At 42.9% G+C, this 25,776-nt stretch overlaps 1 protein-coding gene across 1 annotated transcript in view; it reads left to right on the top strand.

The window, feature by feature from the left end:
* Positions 1-4,401: 4,401 nt before the first annotated feature.
* PPARG (peroxisome proliferator activated receptor gamma) overlaps positions 4,402-25,776 on the top strand; it is a 151,632-nt gene continuing 130,257 nt past the window's right edge. The window contains 1 exon segment of the mRNA XM_029600784.1: positions 4,402-4,505. The gene's annotated coding sequence lies outside the window, so the exon portion shown is untranslated.

Below are 25,776 nucleotides of genomic sequence, written 5' to 3' on the forward strand. Positions count from 1 at the left end.
CCTAGAACGCAAACATTTGGGGTTCAGAAAAATCCTACCAGTGTGAGGCCCACAGGGGTGCTGTGCCAGAGCCAATACTGCCACAGAAGGGATAGTTGTGCTGAAGCCACCGTGGTCATTAGGAGAGCGTGCTGTGCTGGATTTGCCACCAATAGGCAAGTTGGAACGGGGGGGGGGGGGGAGGGTGCATGAACGAGAGTTCACCTAGGATTCCAAATACTCTTGCACCGGCCTTGTCAAGTTCACATGCTTTTTTTTCTTTCCCCAACCTAAACTCACTAATACTGGGTGACTTCTTCACAAAAACATCCCATTAGGAGGTTGCCCTCAAGAGCTAAATAGTTCCATTGTTCTGAAGAGAGGACACCTTGAAATTGACTCTTTATGCAGTGACTTAGCTAAGATTAAGGACTTTGATTCCACTTCCACAGCTGAGATGGCTGCCTCTGAGTGGCTACCACTGTTGTGAATTCAGCCTTAGATAAATTAGTCCCTTTAAAATCTGTAGTTGACCATCGACTACACAAGGCACCTTGGTTCTCAACTGAACTACAAGACACTAAAAGAGCCTTAAAGTGGGTTGAGCATCAATGGCAGATGTGGTGAAAAAGGCTTATTATGCAGCTCGGATTAGTAAAGCTGGGAATCATCCTGCTGAATTGTTTAGAACTTTTAAAAATTGGCATAATTTACTGTTTTGCATCATGATTATGGCTCTCATATATGTAATACTTTTGCCAGTTTTTTTTTTTTTTTTAGAGAACATTGAGAAACTGACTAATCATTTAAATGAAGAGGGACACGAGGCTACATCTTATATTAGAGCTTTATTTTCTGAAGTTAGGTCGCCACCTTGTACTGACTTAGGCCTGGATTTTCCTATGGCGCAGAGCTCTTTGAATCGCGTGGTAACGGGGGGCGGGCCTGCGAAAGCCGGCAGCGATCGCACCACCACGGTGTTATCGCTGCCGGCTTTCGCACCCAATAGCGCCATCGTAAAAGGTGGTGCTATTGGGCGCGCTACTGGCAGCGATAAGGGTTCTTACCTTTTCGCTGCCAACGATGTTTCCGCCGCGTCCGCCCCGGTGCCGCCCCAACTCCTCCTCTTCCGGTGCCAACGCCGCCCCGATTTAGCTGTCGCACGTGAATAGGGACTTTTCGCGTACGAAAAGTCTATTTTCACGTGTGATAGCGTTAGAAAATGGTGCCCTCAGTTTGCCTTTGTCAGTAATTTAGAAGCCAAATGGAATGCTTCAGACCTGGTCAATCAGACAAAGATTATGCAGATTATTGTTAATCTTAATCCTTAATTTTGTCTCCTAAATCAATGCTCTATTAATATTTTTAAGATTCTAGTGATGGTTTGAGCCCTTTCATTGTTAGTATAGTTTATGCTTCTTTCACCAAGGGCCAATTACCAAAAGCTTTGAAGCAAGACTTGATTCGGCCGATGCTAAAGAAGGCTTCTCAACCCTGCTCTGTGATCCAACTATTGACCAATTTCAGCACTACCTTTCCTGACTAAGATTATAGAAACTGTATTGTTGTGGCAATTGCAAACTTTTCTTGATGAACATGAATATCTTGATCAATACCAGTTTAGCTTTAGGCCTGCCCACAACACTGAGACTGGGACCTTGTTAGTCTCTAGTGTGGAGATGTTTTGTGGAGGGTTTGATGCTAGAGGAAAGTTCTTCTTGATAGATCTTTTGGCTGCATTCGATACTCTAAACCACAATATTTTAATTGCAAGGTAGGCCAAATTGGGTATTATGTCGACTGTCTTTTCCTGGTTCAAGTCCTATCTAACTAACTGAAGTCATCAGGTTTTCTTTGATGGCGAGGTATCATCCAAGTTTCCTTTACAAACTGGAATTTGCAAGGCTTGTTGTCCAAACTGGGAGTCGATTATTGGCTTTGTCAGTGATATCCAGTTTTTTGTTCCAGTTACCGTACTTCTTTGGTTAACAATGCATTGACAAAGGTTAGTGAATGTCTTCTTTCTCTCAATTTCTGAATGACTGCAAAGAGATTGTCCTTGAACATGGACAAAACAGAAATAATATATCTTGTCCATTTTCTGTCCCTGGATTTTGTCACCTTTTCATGAATGTAAATGATGTTAAGATACTCATCTGTCAACAGGCTAAAAACCTAAGACTCTTCTTTATCTTTCTATCCACAAGTAGGATCAATGGTGAAAACTTCATTTTTCAATCTACATATTTTACATAAATTGAAATCTTTTCTTTCTAGAGAAGATTTTCATATTGTCCTTTAAGCTTTCATTTTGACAGGTTTAGATTATTGTAATTTGTTCTATGTTGAACTGCCTGCATCAATGCTGAAAGCTCTGCAGGTAGACCAAACTACAGCCGCTCAGATCTTGACAGACACTTCTTTGAGGGTTCCTTTCTTATATATCAGATTGGACATTTTCAGTTGAGTGGAACTTAACCCAATCCACTTTTACACCTCATTTCTTCTGGGGTCTCCCAAAGATCCATTTAATCTGTACTTGGTACCTTTGACCACACTCATTCAAAACTTAGGCATTTCTTGTTATCTCTATGCCAACGACATACAGATCATTGCCTCGTTTGACACCAAGAACCATGATTTTCTTCATCAGTTTGTCTTTCTAAGGGCCAGATTCATTAAGGCTTTACTCCCATTTTGTGTGTATGGGAAAATCTCTTAGTGAATCAGGTACTAAAGTAGCTGAATGGCTATCTGCAGTCAGATTAAAAGTCAGCCCCGACAAATCAGAAGCCATTTCCAAGAAGATGGACACCTCTCTTTTTCCAGCTTCTACTATGTCTGAAGTCCAAAGTCAGGTTAAGAATGTATTCACTTCCTTAGGTGTCTAATTTAACTTAAACTCACTTTTGAACCTCAAATCTCCAAACTAACCCAAAAAGCTTATTTTTTTCTATGTCTAATTCATCAACATAAAACTTTTTTGAGCATCGCAGACTTGACATCCTTAATCCGTTCATTGGTTCTCAACCACTTAGATTACTGTAACTCTTTATATCATTATTTCTTGTCACATTCCATCTAAAGATTACAACTAGTACAAAACGCCGCTGCTAAACTTATTATTTTGTTGCTCCACTAATGTGTAACCAGGGGTTAAAAATACCATAAGAGGGTAAAGACATTTGCTTTTTTTCTGACCTGAGTTCTGAGGGTGTAGAAAGCATTGCCTGGATGTGGCTTGCTTTCTTTCCAGTCTGGGTGTTTGTCTACCTGGGGGAGAGGCTGTTGTGGCTCAAAGTAAAGAAGCTGAAGCTGTATGACAAAAGTCTTAAGTGGCAGGTTTCAGGGAATGAAAAAAAACAACCATCAGTATCTTGTTATCAGTGCTGGCAGGAAAATAACACCTCTGGTGGACTTAGAAGCCTCGGGGGGGAGGTGGGGAAAAATCAGATGTGAAGTTTTTTTTCTGTCTTCATGTCCAGTTACAAGAGATGGGCAGGACTGAAGTAGAATGAGTTCAGCAGGAAGAGCAAGACTGAAGATTCTGATTGTCAGCTTGCTGTGTCAATCCTGCCAAAGCTAAGGCTTATGGGAACTCCATGCTGAGAGATAGGAGGAGAGGTTTTGCACCTGGAGAGATGAGAGACAGAGAAAAAAAGGCCAATTGCTTCTGGCTCCTTTTATAGGGCCTGTTTGTTTGTCTGAAAGGTTGAAATCCAGAGGGAATTGTTGTTAATATACTCAAAGTAGAGTGTGTTTGACTGACAGGGCCGGTGCGTCCATTAGGCGAACTTCGGCGGTCGCCTAGGGCACCGAGCCGTAGGGGGCGCCAAAGAGAAGCATGTGGTGCCGCAAGCGGGGCCTATCCCGCTTGCGGCAAAGAGAAATAGAGACTGTGTGCTTCTCAGGGCCGTGAGCAGCACACTGAGAAGCCGAAACAGGTGGGGGGGGAGGGGGGGCAGCATAGGGGTCACCTAGGGTGCCCAATACCCTTGCACCGGCCCTGGTGACTGAAAGGAAGGAATGAGATTGTGATTTAAAACTTTTGTTCAAATTATAGCAACCTAGATATTTCTGGGTCAGCTTTAATTCAAAATCTTTGAAAACAGTAATATATCGGAGGAGAGGATCTAGAAGTAAATTTAAGTTGTTTTTCACTTAAGAGTTCTAGGTGTGCCAGTGTGTCTGTGAACCTGAACCAAATCATTTCCCCTCTCTCAGTGAGTTTAGGGTGGTACTGATTATCCTTTATTTTACACACCAAGGTAGACCTTGTTAATAAGATGTCAAAGACGCCACATTTAGAAACATTATTTAAACACATCTTCGGAAGAGGGGGTCGTGAATAGTGTATTCAGGGAACATGTGCTTTGATTTATTTAAAGATAGGTAGGACATCCTGCACCAGGAGATAGAGAGAAGAGGAGAAGAGACAGGATGCTTCAGCCATCTGCATCCAGCACCTGAAAAAGACAAAGAGAGCTGCAGCAAGGAAAATAGGAACCGGTCTGGAAGGATTACAGGTCAGCTAAGTGAAAGCATCTTGCACCACAAAATTGTTGGCCAGCACAATATAGTAATAATTTGAGAAAGCTCATATATACAATGCATAGGAGTGAAAATAAGGAAATTGTGCTACCACTGGTAATTTTTTTTCTTAGTGAAGCAAAGAGAATATTAAAGAGAAAAATTAAAAACCAACAAACATATTTGCCTTCTTTGTTGCATCACACCTGGTGATATAGGAAACAAAAGAATTCTTTAATATGATTTTCTATTGTAAAATATTACTTTCTGCCTTAAATGTTTCTTTTGTAAACTCACAAGAATTGGAACTACTGACTTAACATTATTTTAGTTTACATTCAATTTTTCTAGGTATTATACTTTCAAAGACTCTGCCTTCCCTCTCTATTCCTGGGAGACTGGTTGGGTGGGTGGGTTTCAGTCCCTTGTTTCCTGGTTTTGGAAGACCCAACAGGAAGGAGAGCAAAACTTTCCTCTTGTATTCTCTCTTTTGTGGACTTAGTGGCACCCAGAGTAACACCAGAAATCCCATATCCTAATAGCCACCTTAGCCACCATAGCAGGAGAGTCACTACCCAAAAGTAGTGGGGTACAAATGCATGAGCTTCGCTGGCTCCCAATTTCTCTCTAGGTCCAATTCAAAATTAGATGTCTCAACTTCAAGGCCTTTCGTTCAGGAACTTCTTCATACCTAGCTAATCTAAGATTAGCTAGGTATGAAGAAGCACTTCATTCATTCCAAAATGATCTGGTTCGAGTACCCTCTTTTAAAGAGATTGTTTATGAGAGTACACGGGAAATGTCTTTTGCTTTTCTGGCCCCTTCATTTTGGAACTCTTTACCTGTTATGGTTTGGCTTGAAAAAGAATATTTTAAATTTAGGAAACTACTGAAGACTTTTTTATTTCTCAAGGCCTTTCCTGATTCAGGTTTCTTATGATTGTTTTATTAACCTGTTTTATAATTTTATTTTCCTGATTACTGTATGATTATGGATCCTTTTATTGCATGTTTGATTGATTTCATGTTTTATTAGTTTTATGTTTTAATTATTGGATTATTAGTTTATTATTTTGTCAGTTTTCTCTTTTATTGTAAATCATTTTGATTTTTTGTAAGAAAAGCGATTCATCAAATATAACAAATTAACTAACTTAGACCTAGAGTCATCATTTTGCTATAAATAAAAATATAGCAAAAATAGCACCTGCGATTAAAAAAAAAAGGGGGGGGGGCATGGTTAAGCTAATTTTCCTGATACCCATTATTGCATTGTGTGTTATTTTCCCATTGGGAGGGGGGAGAGAGAGATTTAATGTGATTTGAAGTGATGAAGGGTGAAAGAAGAATAGATTTGTACAATTTACTTTCTACCTGACTTGATTGCAGCTAGGTAGAGAGTTTATCAAGCTAGGTAGAGAGAACATGGTACAAATCTACTCTTCTTTCACCTTTTATCACTCCAAATCACATTAAATCTTCACTGATGGTAACTGTGCTGTTCGTACGTATGTCTGTGCATGTAAAACGCCCCCTCTTACAGTAGTATAAAAAGTTCAAATATAAGTGAGCCTCCACAGAGGCGCTCTCTCTTTCTCTCCCTCCTACTCCTCCTACCCCCCCCCCCCCCCCCGAACCGGCATTTGCTATAAATACCATTTCAGCCAGTAACGCAAACATAACACAGAAAAAAGGTGTCGTTATTTCCTGTGGTAAATCCCACGATAGTGTGCATTACTTTATCACACACCACGTTAACCGACCCTCATTTCCATTTACTCTGCCCAAAATCCTCCTATTCAAATACTAATTTTAAATTTGCATATGCATTTAGGACTGTCAGTATATGAAGAATGATGGAAGGCGGGAGGGAAAAAATGCAAAAATGAAGCTGTCCACACTGTGCCTTCTATGCAATTGGAATAACTTGCTCTGTCTTGTATTCCCATATTGTTGTGTGGCTTATTCTTTTAAAAAAAAAAACCCCCAAAAAACAGACTGAACAATAAAATAGCTCATGTAACTATAGGCCCCCACCCCAGAACACCCTTAGACCACCACTTTGTTTCAACGCCTGTATATGCTTGTGAAAACCTAAAGTAGGCACATTCTTTTGATGTTTAAAAAGTAGCAATTGTGTGAGTACAGGCTACTTAGATGTGTAACTCTATGAAAATTCAACCCAGGATTTAAGCAGCCATGTTTCCTCCTTGCAGTAACATTGAACAGGATGATAAGAGTTATGTAAGGCAAGAAAGAGATTCTAGTTTGAATGAGCTGTCGAGTCAGAACTTGGACTGCTCCAGCTTCAGCCATGGTTCTGGATTTCTTTATTTGTGAGGTACTGCATGGGACAGCCCCTACTCTCTCAGGTCTGGAAATAATAAATGCTGGGCTGAGGCATTTTTTCCATTTTGAAATGCTTCCTGTTCTGGTTTAGCAAGACACTGTACGGTAGGAAGCACAGATTGAGAGCATTCATAGCAGACGTGATCTTTACATCATCTATTAGTAATTGTTGTCGTGATGCAATGCTACGGTTGGGAAAGCCTTGTGCCACACAGGCGCTTACTAATATCTTTTCAGAGGTCATTCGGTTGACAGTTCCAAGTAGAGGAAAGGTCAACTGATGATTTGTAAGTGCCTTTCAGATTATTTTTTCATGGAAGGGGCTCAAAAATATTCATCAGAATAGTAACATTTCAGAGAGCAAAAAGGTCTGGCACAAAAATAGCCCCTGGGGTGATGCAAGCACTTCTTGATCTGGCTTTGCTGAATTTGAAATCTTATAGGTAGAAATTGTATTTATTTATTTGACTTGTGTTCTACACTTCAGAGTGGATTAATTCAGGTACTGAAAGCATTTCCCTATCCCCAGAGGGCTTACAATTTTAGGTTTGTGCCTGAGACAATGAGTGTGAGGCAGGGGCGGATTGGCCTATCGGAGGATCGGGCATCCCCCGGTGGGCCGATCGCTCCAGTCACGTGGTCTGCCGTGCGCGGCCGTGACAGAGCCGCGCTCGGCAGACCACATGACGTGACCTGGGCGGCGAACACCCGGGCTGGTCCGACATTGTGAGTCCGCGGCTAGTGTGAGGTGACCTGCTCAAGGAATGGCAGTGGAATTTGAACTCTGGTTTCTCTGGTTTGCAGCCCACTGCTCAAACTGCTAGGCTGCTCCAAAAGCCCCTTTGAAAATTAGCCCACCTCCCCGAATGCAAGGAAAAGGGGGCAGGACTGGGGCAACGCCGGGGCCATCCTGGCAAAGTGCATTCATGGAGTTTATTTTTAACTCCCAGCAGGGAGATTGCACCTGCAAACTCCGCAGGTACTTATGGACCTGTGGTCCCTGCCAGGGAAGGGATTTACAAAGGAAACCCCCCTGAGAAGTTTCCTTTTGAAAACTGGCTTGTACCCACGAGCCTGCAAGCACTGCAGAAAGTCTGGAAAACTGGCCTTGTATGTCATTTGGGCTGTAACATTTCCTCACTGCAATACGTATAAGCTGGGTTGTTATGTCTATGAATGTTTGCAGATCTCCAAGGTGATGACACTTCCCACGGTTGCCTTGGATTTTCGTTTGGTGAACATCTATTCTATTTTCCATCACCTACATGCCCTTTCTACCATTATCCAAACTATCCCATCAAAGTGGCAATGTAATGGATAACAGGGTATGTGAGCCCTTAGTGCTGCAGTGAGGTTGACACAGCCCCCGATGCCCATGCCAGCAGCTGGCAAATGCTCCCTGTAGTGGAACAGTCTGGAGCTTCACCTTTACCAGCCGCCTCCTCCGCAGGTTGGGCCCTTGGGATCTGGCAGCTGGCAGGGCTTAGGTGGCTCCTTAGGGTGGTGGCTAGAATCCAGAGACACACCAGAGACAAGGTAGGCAGCAGGCTTTCAGAAAAGAGCCAAGGGTCAGGGCAGGCAGGGGACAGAGTAGTCTGGTCCACACTAGAGATCAGATCCAGGTGGCAAGAAAGCGTAGTCCAGGCAAGAGGTCCAAGTCCGGAGCACAAAGCCGAGGGAGACAATGGATACACAGGAGGCTGAGGACCGGAGCAAGGAAGACAGGCTGGACAAGGTTGGACCGGGTGACAAGACGAGGCTGGGCTGGAAGACAAGATGAGGCTGGACAAGGCAAGGCTGGAAAGTGAAGGAAGGTTGGAAGACGAGATGAGGCAAGGCTTGATGAGGCAAGACTGGAAGACGAGGTAAGGCTGGAAGACGGCACAAGGAACAGGAACGCTGGCAACACGCATTGCAGGGAATGCAGGAGACCTATTCCTGAGGTAAGGTCTGCGTGTCCGAAAGGCCCTTTCAAGGGATGAAGCCTATAATGTCATCCAAGGGTGCAGCGGCCTGTTTCCCACTGCAGGGCTTTTAAGTCTGGACGGCCAGCACATGCGTGCCTAAGGAGAGCAGGACCAGTGCGAGGATGGCAGCGTCCGTGACGCACGAGTGAGGCCTGCTTTTGCAGCATTCAGGGGTGGGTATGTGGGCACATCCCACAAGCCGGCAAATGTAACAGGCAACTTTTAGCATCCCATCAACTGATCTTATATTTTGATTATACCACAAATGAATCTAATTCTGAAGAGTAATTATTACATTATTCCATTTTACAATATATAGGAAAAGCATAGCAAATAACTCTTTCCTGAGAGAAATCTAGGCAAATATAATGTAATCCTAAAGTTAGGTCCCTAACATACAGGTCAATATTCAGCAAGCCAGCAAGCAGCAAAGTTATCTGGCTAAAGTTGCCCAAATATTCAGCAGAACTTATCTTCTGCTGACTGTACACAGTTAGATTTACCCAGATAAAGTTATCTGGGCAACTTTGCCACTCACCAACGCAGTGAATACTGTTTTTTTTTTTTTAAAAACAAATAGCTGCTGCCAAGCAGCGACTGATTTCTCCCTGCCCTCTTCCCTTGCCTCATAATCTCTTACAAAAAAAAAAAAATAGTGCAGAGCAGCAGAGTCCGCCCCTCCTCCCCCTCGCCCCTCAATCTCTTCAAAAATAGTGGACCAAATAGGGCTGATCCCACTCCTTCCCTAACTGTACCCCTTACAGCCAAAAGGTTCCCCAGTGTAGAGAGTAAGCAGAATCTTTTTCCTCTCCCCCTCCTCACATAATACATAAGTGCTGCAAGCTCTGACAGCTGGCACATCTGTATAAATGTATTTACGTCTCTCCTTCAACGATTGACACATCCCTGACCACGGAAGGCCCACAAGCCATTCAGACTTCTACTTTGCTCTCCATTGAGAAACTTTGTTAAAATTAGTGGAGGGGGTGAGATGAGCCCTTCCTGGGCCATTATTTTTGACGTAATTGAGGAAGCTCCATTGCTCAAGCTGCTCTGTTTTTTTTTAAGAGATTGGAGAGACAGTGAGGGTCTTACTCTCTGCCATTCCGCTTCTAGTTTTGTAAAAGATTGAGGCGGTGGGACAGGGGCTCCACCACTCCATCACTATATATATATATATTTTTTTTTTTAAAGAGATAGGGCGACAAGCGGAAGGGGGATCAGCAGCTGTTCAGCAGCTACTTTTTTCTTTCTTTTTTCTTTTTTTTTATGTTAGCCAGCTAACTTTCAACCTGGATTTTTTTCTTCCAGAGTTAGCCAGATAACTTTACCCAGCCAGTGCTTGAAAACCCACGTTATCTGGGCAAACATAAGCCACGTCCCAGAACACTCTCACCCTGTGTCTTTTTTTTTTTTTTTTATCCAGTTTAACCAGGTAATGACTTATCCAGATTAAATGTACCCATTCAATGGGGCAGAATATTTAATAGATGGGGCTTGTATGGCTAGCTATGTCCCAAACTTAGCTGAACAAACCCCTTTTAATATCAGCCTCTTAGATGTGGCCGAAAATCCTCCCTAATTTAGGTCCCTAAAATTTTAAGCACCTACGTGATGTGCTGAGCACTTATTGAAAATTGACCCCCCTCTAACAACCTAGCATGCGTGCTAAACTGGTCCCAGATGATGTTAGCGAACTTACGCTACAATTTGTATCTATTTGTTAAACTTATAAAGGTTATAAAGGTTCCCTTTACGCACCGCCGGTCAAAACCTCATTAAGAAAACGCGCTATTTCCACAGCTGGGCCCACCCTATGGAACTCCCCACCCCCGGAGCTCCGCCAAGAACCCTGTCTCCAAACATTCAAGAAACACCTCAAAACATGGCTTTTCAGACAAGCCTTCCCGGAGAATCAAGACCACTTGGACACTGGTCAAAGGACTTAACCAGACATCAGGGAGACATCTTATCGTCCTCAAACACCTTTGAATGCTCATTTTAACTTGAGTTAATGCCATCTATCCTTCCTCCTCTCACTACTCCCCATCATCCTTAGACGCCTTAATTATGCATTGCCTATTACCACTACTTTGCTGCCCTATTTACCGTATATTCGCCATTTTTTTTCTCATCAATATTTGCTATTTGTTTGTCTCTTTGAAGACCTATTTATATTTGCTATTTGTCTTTTTGAAGACATTTGCCATTTGTTTGTTTTTTTGAAGACTGTTCTACTTACAATGTTATTCGTTATCTGTCAAATTGTTCTAATGTAACGCCTTAACACACTATTTGTTATCTGACGACTTGTTTTCAATGTAACGCCTTAGCTGCGATTGTTCAGTTAATATGGAAACTGACATGATTTGATATTTTTTGTCAAGAATGTCAGTATATAAAAAGTCTAAATAAATAAATAAATAAACTCAAGGTCAATATTCATGGCATTGAGCTACAGGTTGTCCTGCTAAATGCTGACTTCTGGATATTGGGGGCACCTATCTGGCGAAAATTAGCCAGGTAACTTACTATCCGACGAAAATTTCGTTAAATAAAAAATAGGTATTCCGAAGGCATTCCAGGAGGGAGTAAAGTTCTCCAGCTAATTAAGCCAATTATCAGTTTTATCCGTCTAAGTTATCTGGATAACTGTAGGACCGGCTCAGAGCAGACTTAAGGCTTCCAGCTTTGTGTGGCCAGATACCTTTTAAGCTTAACTGGCTATAATCAAAAGAATATAGCCAGTTAAGTGGCCATACACTTATAAAAAATAAAAGTCCTGCATGATTACCTGAACCCCAGCCAATATGTTATAAATCTGCCTTGCTGGGAGGAGCCCCACCCAGTATAATTTAACAGTAAAAGTCTGATGGGTCAGCCCTGGCTTACTCCTCCCCCTCCTCCCCATTTAGGCAAAATACTCAAAATGTAAAAACACTGACCCCCCCCCCCTCTTCTCCCTCCCTCCCTTCCAACCCATCCAATACTAAAGGAAAGGCTGATAAGGCTCCAGGATTACAGTATACTTGAACCACGATCCTGGCAGCTTTGAACGTTGCTGTGTCAGTCTAGGGTGGCCAACTGGATTTTTATTTTTCAGGACATGCTGCATGCATGGAAAAGTTCTGACTTCCCTAATAAATGCAGGACTACGAGTCCAAGTCCAAGCATGCAGCTGAGCAATGTCTGTCCTAAAGTAATGGTGCCAGCTGGTGACTTTCCTTCGTTTCCATGTTACTCAGAACATTGCCCTTGCAGGCACTGAATTTTTTTATTTTTAATAAGCCAATGGCTTTTTCAGGCTGGATGCTCTTCAGATGGTGAGTGTGGGCTCTTGCATAATTCAAAGAGGATACTCTTCTGGTTCCTGCAGCCTTATGTGCAAAACCAGCTGTTATGGACCCCGGAGTCTGGGAAAGCCACCTGGGGAGCAGCGCGGGACTGCAGGGCTGGACCGTAGACATGACAAGGGCCGATCTGCCGCCTAGCCAGCCCTCTCCCCCCACAGGTTGAGCCCTTGGGTTCTAGGGGCCAGTAGGTATCTGCGGTGGCAGTGCATTATAGTGGTGAGTCCTGCTTAGACAAGGCAGACTGGAAACGAGGCTTGAACAAGGCACGCTGGAGACAAGGCTTAGACAGGCAGACTTGGCTAGCAGGGCAAGGCAAGTTGGATATTAAGCAGGACCTGGAACTAGACAAGACAAGGGTGAGACAAGGCAAGGACTTTGGTTAGGTTAGGACTGGAGACTGAAAAAGACAAGACAAGACCAACAAGGCAGACTAGAGCAGGACTTAGACAAGACAGACAAGGGGAAACACCAAACAAAGAACACAGAAGCCCAAAGGCAGCACGGCTAGGAACAGACAGCATAGGTCCGAGGACCCCAAGGGAGGATACAACAGAGAATAGGCCAGAAGGCCTCAAGACAAGAAACAGGGCAGGATAGGCCTGAAGGCCACAAGGCAACACAAGACAGAAGGTCCATAGGCCACAAAGCAAGGCAAGGCAGAAGGCCTGTAGGCCTCAAAGCAAGACAGAAGACCTATAGGCTGCAAGGCATGGCAGAAGGGTCAGGTCATGGAGCCAGAAGTGACACCATGAGAAGACAAGGCTACTTTGGCAAGAAGGGTTACGTAGGGCTGGGACTTGGGCGTGGCAAGGACAGTGAGGAGGGACTTGACAAGACTAGGGATGATTTATATATATTATGAGCGGGAATCTCATAAAATGCTGAATATAGCAGCAATAGCTTATTCAAAGCTTTAAGCAGTCTACCACTTTGAGACTGTAACTGCGAAAAATTTTTAATCATTGATTCCCGTTCATAAAATGAGATGTGGGACACATTGGCATGCTATGTAAACTCTTTTTTGCCTTTGTAATGCCGAACCAAATGCACATAATCAATGTGGACAATGTGATATGTGTGTAAATACAATTTGTGGCTCCCGGGACCCCGCTAGACCACCAGGGACTTTCAGTAAGTCTTGGGGTGGGGTCGGGCAGGTCTGGGGGGGGGGTCCGGACGGTGAGGGGTTGTAATTAATTAAATTTGAAGGGTTGGGGTGGGTTTGGGGTTTTTGGGTTTTTTTTTAATGTGCCCTCTCTCCCCCCCCCCCCCCTCCAAAAAAAACGATAAGTAAACCACACAAATTTTGTGGGTTTTCTTATAGTTTCGTCGCCCCCCGAAATGCAACGAAATAGGAAATATCGTCTCTATTTCCTATTTCGTCGCAAACGAATGCACATCCCTAATAATAGGTGAAATCCAACACCAGCCTGCAAATTTTATCAGCTGATCATTTTTCTTATGCACTAAATAAGAGCATGTTGCTGAATAACACAGGATACTTCTTAATCAAACACTTTTTCTAGCTGCTTGGACTTTTTCTTAAACTGTAATACAGTTTTGACTTTTAAAAAGTATCTCTGTGTGGAACTCTCGAACGTCCATAGGTCAAACTACTCATATATTTTCAAAATATTAACAGAATCCGTTAGATTTGCCTAAAAAATTCTCAAATTTTGTTTTGTCTGCATTTCTTATTAAAGCTTTTTAGATTTTACTGTTTATTTCAGATTTACGCAATACTCAGAAAATGTTCATAGAATTCCAAGATAGCAGTATGGGATCCTGCCTGTCTCAGCTGCTGTCCTAGTGCCTGCCCTTTCTTCATCAAAGGCTAGATGGGGTGTATTTGGATTTTAAGAAGACGTTCGACAAAGCCCCACATGAGAGGCTTCTAAGAAAACTAAAAAGTCATGGGATAGGAGGCGATGTCCTTTTGTGGATTACAAAACTGGTTAAAAGACAGGAAACAGAGAGTAGGATTAAATAGTCTGTTTTAAGAATGGAAAAAGGTAAATAGTGGAGTGCCTCAGGGATCTGTATGTGGACCGGTGCTTTTTAATATATTTACAAATGATCTGGAAAGGGGTATAACAAGTGAGGTGCTGAAATTTGAGGATGACACAACATTATGCAGAGTAGTTAAATCTCAAGTGGTTTGTGATAAATTGCAGGAGGATCTTATGAGACTGGAAGATTGGGCTTCCAAATGGCAGATGAAATTTAATGTGGCAAGAGCAAGTTGATGCATATAGGGATAAATAACCCTTGCTGTAGTTACACAATGTTAGGTTCTGTCTTAGAATTTACCACCCAGGAAAGATGTCTAGGTGTCATAGTGGATAATACATTGAAATTGTTGATTCAGTGTACTGTGGAGATCAAAAAAGCAAATAGAATGTTAGGAATTATTAGGATGGAATGGCAAATAAAACGCTCCATGATGAAATTGCATCTTTAATACTGTGTACAGTTATGGTCGCCACATCTCAAAAAAGATATAGCTGCATTGCCGAAAGAACAGATAAGGGTGACCAAAATTGATAAGGGGCATGGATCGGCTGCCCTATAAGGAAAGGCTAAAGAGATTAGGGCTGTTCAGTTTGGAGAAGAGAGGACTGAGGGGGGATATGATAGAGGTCTACAAAATCATGAAAGGACTTGCACAAGTTAATGTAAATCAGTTATTTACTCTCTCAGATAACAGAAGGACTAGGGGGAACGTCATTAAGTTAGCAAGCAACTCATTTAAAACAAATCAAAGAAAATTATTTTACACTCATTGCATAGTTAAGCTCTGGAATTCATTGCCAGAGGATGTGGTTACTGCAGTTACTGTAACTGGGTTTAAAAAAGGTTTGGATAAGTTCCTAGAGGAAAAATCCATAAACTGCTATTAATCAATAAGAACAGTAGCTTGAGATTTATTTAATGTTTGGGTGCTTGCCAGATACTTGTGACTTGGATTGGCCACTCTTGGAAACAGGATGCTGGGTTTGATGGACCCTTGGTCTGACCCAGTATGGCATATCTTATGTTTTTATGTAGCGAAAAAGACAGCAGTGCTGGGAAGAGCTGGATGATTTTTAAGACCCTGGAGATCCCAGTGCTCTCCTAAAGACCTGGAGTTGTGTCTCTAAACACGAAGTTTCTGGGTCAGATCTGGAGAGTTCCCAGGTATGGTTATTAATTCTCAGTGGAAAGGTGTCCACATTGCTTATAATGCCAAGCATGCTGGTGGTTTTAGTAGTTTCATTAGAGAGGCCAAAGCTTAGGTGTGTGCAAGGGTTTGTTTTTTTTAATTTTGTTTTGTTTTCGGTTGTTTCATTTTGATTTATGTGGCGTGGAGGGGGGATTGTTCTGTGTCAGTTTTTAAAAAACAATTTCATGTTAATCAAAAATTAAAAAAAAAAAAAATAGTAGCAGCCAGCCTCAAGGCCCCCTCCCTCTACCACAAAATGCATGATTCTAAAAAAAATATATATTATATATAAAGTCCGTCCAGGCCTCTTCCCCTTTCCCCCATCCAAGTGATCCTCTCTTCCCCCGCTTGCCTGCCTTATAAGCATTTTCATGGTGCAGGAATGATCCCCAGATGTTCCTGTCTGGCCGATGCTCTATTCAAAATGGCACTGTAGCTCCTGTCCCATGAAGATGCTTACAATGGCGGGAAAGCTGGGGGGTATCCGGTTGGGTGAGGGAGATAGGGAAAAGACCAGGAGGAACGTTTGTTTATTTTTTTAGAATTGTGAAATTAGTGGCAGACGAGGGGGGATCTTGCGGCTGATACTGACAAAAATGTCATTTTTCTTTCATTAAAAAAAAAAAGAAACAAAACAGGACATTTTCATTTGAAGCACATCCATACCAAAAATTGCCCAAGTATGGAGGCTGAATTGCCCTGGCCAGTGGTCTCTCCAGAGCAGGGTAGTTGCACATTAGCAGCCAGGTAGGAGGGAGGAAGATGATGCTGCTGTTGCCTGGGTTGAACTTGTCTTCTGCATAAATCGAGGACAGATTTCCAGTGCTATCAATCTGGCATCTTTGTGGAGGATTGAATTCCCTGTAAAAAAAAACAAAATGCTTGGAAACTCATAAAAGTCAACAAGAAATGCTGCTTATAACCTCAGAAGACCTGAGCACTTGTAAAGCATCCAGTTGTAAGTCAAAGCACACTCATTCCAGGTTAATTTCTAACTAAAATAAATGATTCTATAAAAAGCAGAGAAGTTTAAATAAGAAATATGTCCACCAATGGCAAGAAGAAACTGTTTGCTAAAGATATCTTAACTTGGTTGGATCTGGTGATTTTTTTTTTTTTATTATTATTATTGCTGAGGAATTCAGCTCTAGGTGTGTTCCGAACAGCCAATCGCTGTTCAGTAAATTACTAAAGGGCCGGAGAGATTGTTATCATATCCAGTATGTATTCACACGCAAAGCTTGGTCCTGCCCTCTGCAAACAAATGTGCAGCTACTGGTACTGTTGCACTCTGTTTCACACCTGTGCTGAGAGGGCTAGCTTAGTGCAACCATTACAGACCTCGCCTCCCTTCCAGTCACCAAGATTGATAGTCCATTAAAGGGATTATCATTCTCCTCAAAAGCCTTCCCGTGTCCAACTTTTGATTTTGCTTTAAAGCAACCCTGTCCATGGTTGGGCATGGGGGGGAGGGGGAGGGAGTCCTGTTGAGTGCTTAGGGGTAGATTTTATAATATGAGTGTACGCGTGGTTCCTGGCGCGCGCATGTTATAAAATCAGTTGGCTGCGCACACATGCGTGCCGGATTTTATATTCCGCATGTGCGGGCAGCGCACGCAAGGGGGGGGTGAATTTATGCGAAATCCGCGCGGTGACGCAACTGGGCCTTCCCTAGTTCCCTACCCCCCCCCCCCCCCCCCCGTCTAACCTTCCTTCCTCTTCCCCTCTCCTCCCCTCCCCCTAAAGCTAACCTACCTTGCTAGAATTTTTTTATTTTATTACTTGCTGCTCCTCGGGAGCAGAAGTAATTTATGCGCGCCAGCCAGCTGCCGAAGCGCACTTCCCTGGGACAGCGGCTAATGGCCACTGTCCAGGCCGGCCTCCATCCCATCCCACCCCTTTGAAGAGGCCCAGCACTTGTGTGCGTCCGGGGTTTACGCTCATGGCCGGGCACCTTTGAAAATGTGTGCGACGCACGCAATGCTTGACCACGCACGTAAAGCCCGGGATTTACGTACACAGGCCTTTTAAAATCTGACCCTTAGGGTTTTGTCTTCTCTGTGGGGTTCTTCTGCACAGCAGTCTAGTCACAAACAAAAAAAAAAATCACTCTTCACTCCAAATTGTTATCCAAAATAAAACCTTTACTAAACCAAGAGCAGGAAAACCAAAGTCCAAAACAAATATACCAGTGGTAGTGCACTCCAGCAAAAAAAGATCTCGGTCACACTCCTTCCCATAAAGGTAAGCTCTTTTGGACAGGTACCCTTCCAGCCTTGGTCTTCCCAGTAGTTTTTGGGTATTGCAGATACTCTCAGTTCCTTTCTCTTTCCTCTTTGGTGAGCTTATGGCTGAATTTCTTGATCAGCCAGCACTCGGTGGATTTTACCAGGCAGCCCGTTCTTCCTTAGGGCTACCTAGTAACCCTCATCCACGATTCTGTAGCATTCTTTTTCTCTCTTGGGTTTGCTCAGAATCCGATACTTTCGCAGAAGCAACTGTTCCCGACTCACTCTGGATTTCCAGGAATTCCCCTTCCTAGAACCCTGAACCTCTTCTTCAAGCCCTGTCCCCGTGGAGCGACAGACCAACCCAAGTCTTCTCCACAAGAAGAGACACATGATTCCTCAGCCCTGTGCTAACGCTATTTTTTGACTCCTTCTATGTCACATTGGCACAGGAATTTTGTTAAAACACAGACCCCTCCCTGAGGGGAGTAGTACACTACACTAACACACCTTCAGGCCGATACAATACAGCGTGCTCAGCGATTGGACGCGGGTTTTGGCCGCACGTCCATAACCCCTTATATCACAAGGGGATTAGCGTGTCCAAAACTCGCGTCTAACCCCCGCGAAACTAAGAGCACACATCACATGCAAATGCAGGTTGATGAGGCTATTAGCTATTCTCCCCAGATCCCCCCAAAAAAAAAAAAATGTGAGCCCGACTTACACATTTTTACACTCTGAAATGAACGCTGCCCAGAGCAGGCACTAATTTCTGAGCAGCGCAAAAAAAGTGTACAGAAAAGCAGAAAATACTGCTTTTCTGTGCATCCTCTGACTTAATATCATGGCGTTATTAAGACGGAGGAACAAAAAGGTTTAAAAAAAATGTTTTTTTTAAAGTGTACTGATGGTCAGGTTAGGAAAAAGGGATGCTCAATTAATGAGCGTCCATTTTCCTAACCCATAGGCTGTGAACAGGTTAGGAAAATGGACGCTTGTAAAATTGAGCATCCCTTTTCCTAACCCGCTGACAGCCACCTCTCCTGGACGCCCACTGCCAAGGGAGGTGCTAGGGGCGCACATTTGTCCCCAGCGCCTCCTTGGCAGCGCTACCCCTCATTTAAATATTCTGTCGTGCGCCCAGGAGAGCTGGCTGGGCGCGTGAGGGGCAGGGTCCACATGGAGACCTCTGACTCACACTGCTAGCATTATGATCTGTGGAGGCCGCAATTGCCATACTAACTAGGGCCAAGCACTGCTAACAAGGGGCAGATTTTGGGGGTCCCTTTACAGCAGTATACCAAGCTAGTTTACCTGAATAGTCCGCAACTTTGATACGCACTCCCATTGTGGTCCGGTGCGGGCTTCTTGCAGCTTTCAGAAGAGAAAAGCAATTTATTAATAGGTAGAGATGGGTTAACGGGTCACAGTTGGCAAGCATGACTGCAAGTCCCACACATGGCCCAGACACGCACCCAGAGGTGGCGTTTATCCATATGTGGCGAGGGAGGAGCAACTGGCAATTTTCAGAAAGTACTTTGTTCCCGCAGACTTTGTAGCTAATTTTCAAAGGGAGCCAGTGCAGGTAGTTTTCCTTTGAAAACTGCTTGTGGCTACAAAGCACCACCAGGGCCGTGCGTAGGAAAATCTTTTATTTCACTTTGCAGCCTGTTATTTCTTTTGTTTTGTTTCTGAGTTTCGGAATATGCTAAATCATGTAACGTAAGACTGAAATGAGGACAACACAAAAATGTGGGGGGGGTTTCCTGTTGTTTTCGATTAGATAAGAAACAAATGTTGTTTTATTCCATATTCTTTTGAATGACTGCACGTCCCAGCAGTGCACCCACGGATTTTGTAGGTACTTTCCTCGTGGGCAAACGTTTGCTATGGCAACATAAGTAGATCTGAAAATCCACTCTACAGTGTGTGCGTCGTCGTTTCCCTCCTCCTCCCTCGCCACACCCCCCAGTGGAAGCCCATGCCTTTTCGCTGGACTGGATGAGGGTAATTTGCAGACAGACCCATTTACACCCTCATTACGATTGCTGATTAGAGATTAAGAGGACAATAACCAAAGCTTTCAACACGGTGACATGCATGTTTATCTGCATGAAAGCCCTTTTTGATAATTGCCTCTCCTCAGTGTGGGTAAAAATAGATGCACTGTTCACAGCCTGATCCTCTTTTTATCTGCATAAAAAAAGGCTGGGGGTGGTGGGGGGAAGGTCAGGAGGCGCCAAAGAACACATGGAGATTGCATTTTAAAATTTCCGTGCGTACTTTGCACCTGCCCATGCAGTTATTTATTTATTTATTTATTTATTTATTTATTTAAAAGCTCTTCTATACCGTCATTAAGTTAGATAACCATCACAACGGTTTACAGCAAGGCAGGATAATGCATAAAGTAAGTGGTATAGGTTACAATTAATCATGTGCCATCATAGTGCGGTAACAATTCACTTCAATGAGGACCTGTTGAGTAGTTCTTGCCTTCTGCCGGCCGGAGACCTTAGTGGGACTTGTGACTAGCTGCTTAGTCGTCCTAGTATTAGGGCTCGCTGCATAGATACTCTGGTTAGTCCTGCCAGCATTAGGGCCTGTATAGTCTACTGGTGGCCATGCTGTTCCTGCTTGGATTTAGATATCTTCTGGCTTATCAGTCTGTACCTTGCCAGAGCCTGGTCCTAGTTTTGGTCTCACAGTTTGCCTTGATTCTTGCGTGTGCTTTCTGATTCTGGTCCTCGACCCATTTATGGCCTTACGTTGGCCCCACACGCAGATCTACATTCTATGTGTTTCTGTCTTGTCCAAGTTTGTTCTTGGCTTCCTGTTTTGTCTGGTTTGTTCCTGTGTTCTTGTCTGGTCTTAATTTGTTTTGAGCACCTTGCTTCTGCAGTAGCCTTGCACTGCTTCAGTGGGTGCCTTTCTGTTTCTTGTCCCCTATAGAAGTCCAGCTCTGCTCCTGTGGGCACCTTCAAGTTCCCAGGTGGCCTCTATGTGTTCCTGCTGTTCTAGTCCTACTGGTGACCAGCACCTGAAGGCTCAACCTAAGACGAAGGTGACTGGTACATGTAGAAGATATCCTGTTCCAGTCTTGTTCCGTCCCATCTCATTTAGGTCCAGCCCTGCTCCTGCTTCTAGGGTCAGAGCTCCCACAGAACACCATCACAGATGCCAAGTATGCAGGTACTTTGTACCTATGATGTACACACCAGCCCTCATTTTCAAAGGAAACTCTTTGAGGAGCTTCCCTTTGAAAATAAGCTTGCAGTCAGTCTAATAGGTACTTTGCACCTGTTAGACTGCAAGCCCTGTAATCAGTTTCAAAATTGCACTTTAAAATTACAAAGTTCTCAATTTTATCTGTTTTAACCCAGTTTATCTGGTTTATGTAATTGCAGTCAGCAACCATGATCCTATAGACAGCCCTGGATTTGACAATAGGCACCCATTATTCCTGTGCCTAGGGTGGCAAACATTTAGGAGGGGCAGCAGGCTGGCTAAGATTTGCTGCTTTCCAGTTCTGCAGAATTTTATTCAGCAGAGAATAGCCCTCTGCTAGTCTGTAACAGACCCTTACAGGAAGTGGTGGGTGTGGGGTGTGAAAACAGCAGAAATGCCTAGGGAAGGGAAAACTCTGAATCCATCTCTGCCTATAGACCCTTCCATGAGCACATACAGGCTTTAGGGAAGTAGGTTACAATTGCACACTGCAATTATTCATCCCATTTCTAATCATGGAGCTGTTCTCCAGCCGCCTCCTCTGCTTGCTTGATTTAGGAGTAAGGCGCCTTCTGGTGTCCATACAGGGCGCCAGGAAGAGGTGCAAAGACTGAAAACAGAGTACCTAAGATTTACTGGCAGGCAAGAATGACAGAAAATTATTCTATTTTCTACCTATTTGTATGACTTTAGTAAATATTTATAGCAAATTAGAAAGCTGTTTAACCCTTCAAAGGTGCCATGTTTTAATATCATGCATCCAGGAAGGCAGAGTCAGCTCAGCCTACTGTTCCATCTACCACTTCTGTAACATGCCAACTTTTGGTGCTAAGCAAAAACATATCTTCTTATATTAATTTATAAAGCTGGCAATAGCCATTCATTAATCACTAAACATTGATTCATCTTTGTGTTCTTAGACATTTGTTAAATATAGAAATAAAGTAAAACAAATTATAAATGAAAATTGCCACTGGTCTATCACCATTTGATTCATTCTGTTACCTTATTTACCTATGGCCAAGCTGTTTATATTTTGTATAATCGAAAGCGGCATTTTCCTGAAGGACACAACGTTGGCAAAACTCTGGCGGAGGGCTATTTTCAAAGCCATTTACCCAGGTAAATTAGCGATTTGCCCAGACAAAGAAGCCTGTCTGAAAATTGCCCGCCCTCAATCTGTCTAAAACAACATGCTCACTTTTAGCCACATCTGGGAGAGACATTGCCAGGGGCAGAAAGTAATGCTTGTAGAGAGACTCTTCATATCTGCCCATGTAATTTATATAAAAACTAGCCGTTAAGGGGCTACATTAAAAAAAAAATTTCAGTCCATTTCCTTCCCCCTCCCCCCCCCCCTCCCCCTCATTCTCCCCTCCCCCTCTATTCTCCCTCCCACCTCCCCCTCTATTCTCCCTCCCACCTCCCCATCTAGTCTCCCTCCCTCCCTCTCACCTTCCCCCTCCCCTCCCTCTCTCCTCCTCCCCCCTCTCTCCCCTCCCCCCTCAGTCACTCCCTCCTCTCTCCCCCCTCCCCTCAGTCACTCCCTCCTCCCCTCAATCACTCCCCCTCTCTCGGCTCATTCACAACCCCTTCGGATGGCACAAACGGAAGATCTCCGGGGGAGGTCCCTCCCTCCCTCGCACGCGCCGCCGCTCCCGCGCTCCTCCCAGCACCATTTTTGTTACAGGCAAGCTCTGACCGACGTGCTCGCCCGCGCATGCGTGGTAGAGCTGCTCTCTACTGCGCATTTGCGGCACATCGGTCAAGCTTCATTTATCTAGTAGATTCAACTCCATAGATACCCACAGCAATTTTCAAAGGGAAAGTATCTTCATAGTTGCCCTTTGAAATGCGGTGCAAAGTCAACGGATGAAAGCTACCCCTTCACATCCTAAGGCAGACAGTTTTGAAAATTGCCCCCATAAAGCTCGTTTGCAATTGCTTGGGCCTGCTCATATAGGAGTGGACTTGCAAAGGCGTTACATGTGTAAAAATAGCATTTATCGTAGCAGTTTTCAAAAGCACATTTATGTACATAAGATCTATTTATATGTGTAAAATGTTTTGAAAATGCAGTCCTATGAAGTGAATTTTCAAAGACGTTTCATGCATAAAAGTAGCAATTTTCAAAAGCCCATTTATTTGCATAAAGTCCATTTACACATGTAAAACCACGTAAATCCTTTTGAAAATTATTTCCATTTAAGCAGTGTCACAGAAATATTTGATGAATTAAGTTATTTACAATATGCTTGTAGGATTTTCCCAAGAATAATATCACTTGAAGCTAGGAGAAATGTGTAGAAACATGATTACAGAATCTATTATATTGGAGAAGTCTAGTGTTTAGCATTAAGGCTGTATGTCAAAAATTAGATTTTGGAAGCAAATAAAGTGAATTTTAACTTGGTTCGCTGCTGTAGAGCCCCCAAACATTTGCCTTTATATACAGTAAAAAAAAAAAAATATGCATCACAATTTTTTTAATGCAGTGATTTTCAGCTGGTGACTTTCTGCCTGCCCATGGTACGTTTTACCAGAAACAAAACCACAGTATTACTTTGTTTTCTAGTAAGTTCTGGAATCTGTGGAATTTCTACTTATTTTCTTGCACATCGAAGTTTGTGTGCATCCTTTTGTTAAATGTGGCACACATTCAGGACTCCCCTCTGCCCTTGACTTTCTATGCGTGGCCTTGGAAAAGTCGGTTTATTGCCAGGTGACTTGGGAACCCAGTTGAAAACAAAGCGTTTGTCTAAATTTGGCTGTCCCGGTCAACAATTTTGGGAAAAAAAAGTGCCTCTTTGTGAGCATGATTCATAAAAATACCTTTGTGCATTCTTTCACCAACTCATGACTTTCTTCTAAACTTCTAGGAATGTTGTGGTCTTTTGTCAAGTCCATGGTGTCATGTGTATTGGATGGAGATTCTTTATGACTTGCTATTGCTGTTTTCCTTATCCGAGGAGGAAGTACATCAACTCCCACGGGGGCACTTACATGTTAACTCGATCCTAAAATAAGAAATCTAAGAGAAAGGTCACATCCTAATAAGCTGTGCAAATCAAAATTCCCATGGAATAACGTTGCTGGGCATTAAAAGTTTTGTCAACAATGTGTTATTGAACATCTTCCAAACAAGCATCTTGGATTCCGGAAGCAGACCTATAAGTTAAAGCAGCACTTAACCTTAGGCAACTGAAAACATTGTGTAAAATATCGTGCTCTGAGCGCAGTGCTCTAAGTTCTAGCCGGCTAGGCCTTATGGAAAGACGAAAGAACTTTGTAGTAAAGTTTGGGTTTTTTACCTCGTTTTTTCCAGCTGATGCATACCTGGCTCCCTTTTTACAGTAAAAGCTCTGCTGGGCTTATCAGGAAGGTGCTGCAGGAGCATCAGATTCTAATGAGCTCCACGTGAAGCCTGATCCCCATTGCGGACAGAGCCAGATAGTTTTATGGCACACACCTAGCCCCAAGGAAAAAGAAAATTAGCATTTTAAAAATATTTATTTCCTTTTGAGGCTGGCCATTGCTATGTTTTTAGATCACATTTCAACTTAACTAGCTTTTGAAATGCTCCAAGAATATATCACATAAACATGTATGTATTTGACCCAGTGTGGGCCCCCAATGCATAGGACATGGGAGCTGAAAGAATGGGGCACAAAGCATCTCTTCCTTGCGCCTGCCTGAATGAAAAAAGATGAATGTTTTTCAGCTCACTCCTGCCATATTCCTAAAGTTCATTATTGTGCCATTCTTAATAACAGTCCGTTTTGGGAAGTAAAGTTAACTCCATGTAGAAATTCTATATAACCTTGTGAATGCATACAGGATACTCCCAAATTACAATGGGCTGATACCTCACGTGTAATTGAGCAGACTTATGTGTAGAGCTTTTTTTTTGCTCCCTAACATGGTCTTCCTGTAAAAAAAAAAAAAAAAAAAATAGCAGGGATTTGCCAATAACTTTTTTTTTAAACAGGAAAAATGTACTTAGAGCAACACAACCCAGAGGAACTATTTCAAAACACATCACAGCAACCTAATGCCTATCCCTGCTTCTTGTCGAAGATATGTGTTCTAGTTTGCTATTTTCTGTAGCTGGCGTGGAAGACATGGATCCATGGCTTTTTCATATTTTCATAACTAATAGTGCACTCCTCTTAATTTTTGATACTTCCCTTAGGTTTTTGTCATGACCTCTGCGTTTTTTTTTAGTCTTTAGTGCTTTGTTTATTTTGGTAGATAAAATACGATGCTGCATATGCTCATTTTAATTGCATCCATGAAAACTTATTGCCGTATGGATTGTAAAAGAGAGTCTCCAGAGAGAGAAAGAGAGAGAGAGAAGGGCCAAGCTTGAGGATGTGAGCAGCCTTCACTTAGCAGGATTTAGAGAACCGGTGTACATCACAGACATAAACGTCAAGGGGGAGGGGTTGCTATCCTTTTCCATAATAATATCTGTATCAATAAACTCGATGTTCATAGCTCCTTTCAAGGGGAATTTCTTTTTCTTCAGTTTCATAAGGCCACTCAATTCAATATTTTACTCATTTATCAACCTCCTTCTGCTAATTCCTTAGAATTTCACAACCTCTTGATGTTGATTAATGAGTGTTTTATGAAAAGTTCCCATCTTGTTCTCTTAGCTGATTTTAATCTTCATGCAGTTGAACCTGACAAACCTATGGAATTCAAATTTTTCACAGCTATGCAAGACTTGTCTCTTAAGTAATATAATCACTTCATCTACACATAATCATGGGCATATTCTAGATCTACTCTTCACTTCTCAGCATGTTGAGATCTTGGATAATTCTTTTCACTTTTTCCCATCTACTTGGGCTGATCACTTTTTGATTACTTTTTCTCTTAATTTAGTGGTTACCCATTCCATATCTATCAAACAAAAATGTTTTACTTGGAAT

This window comes from Rhinatrema bivittatum, chromosome 4 (assembly GCF_901001135.1).
Source record: "Rhinatrema bivittatum chromosome 4, aRhiBiv1.1, whole genome shotgun sequence".
Taxonomy (NCBI): Eukaryota; Metazoa; Chordata; class Amphibia; order Gymnophiona; family Rhinatrematidae; genus Rhinatrema; species Rhinatrema bivittatum.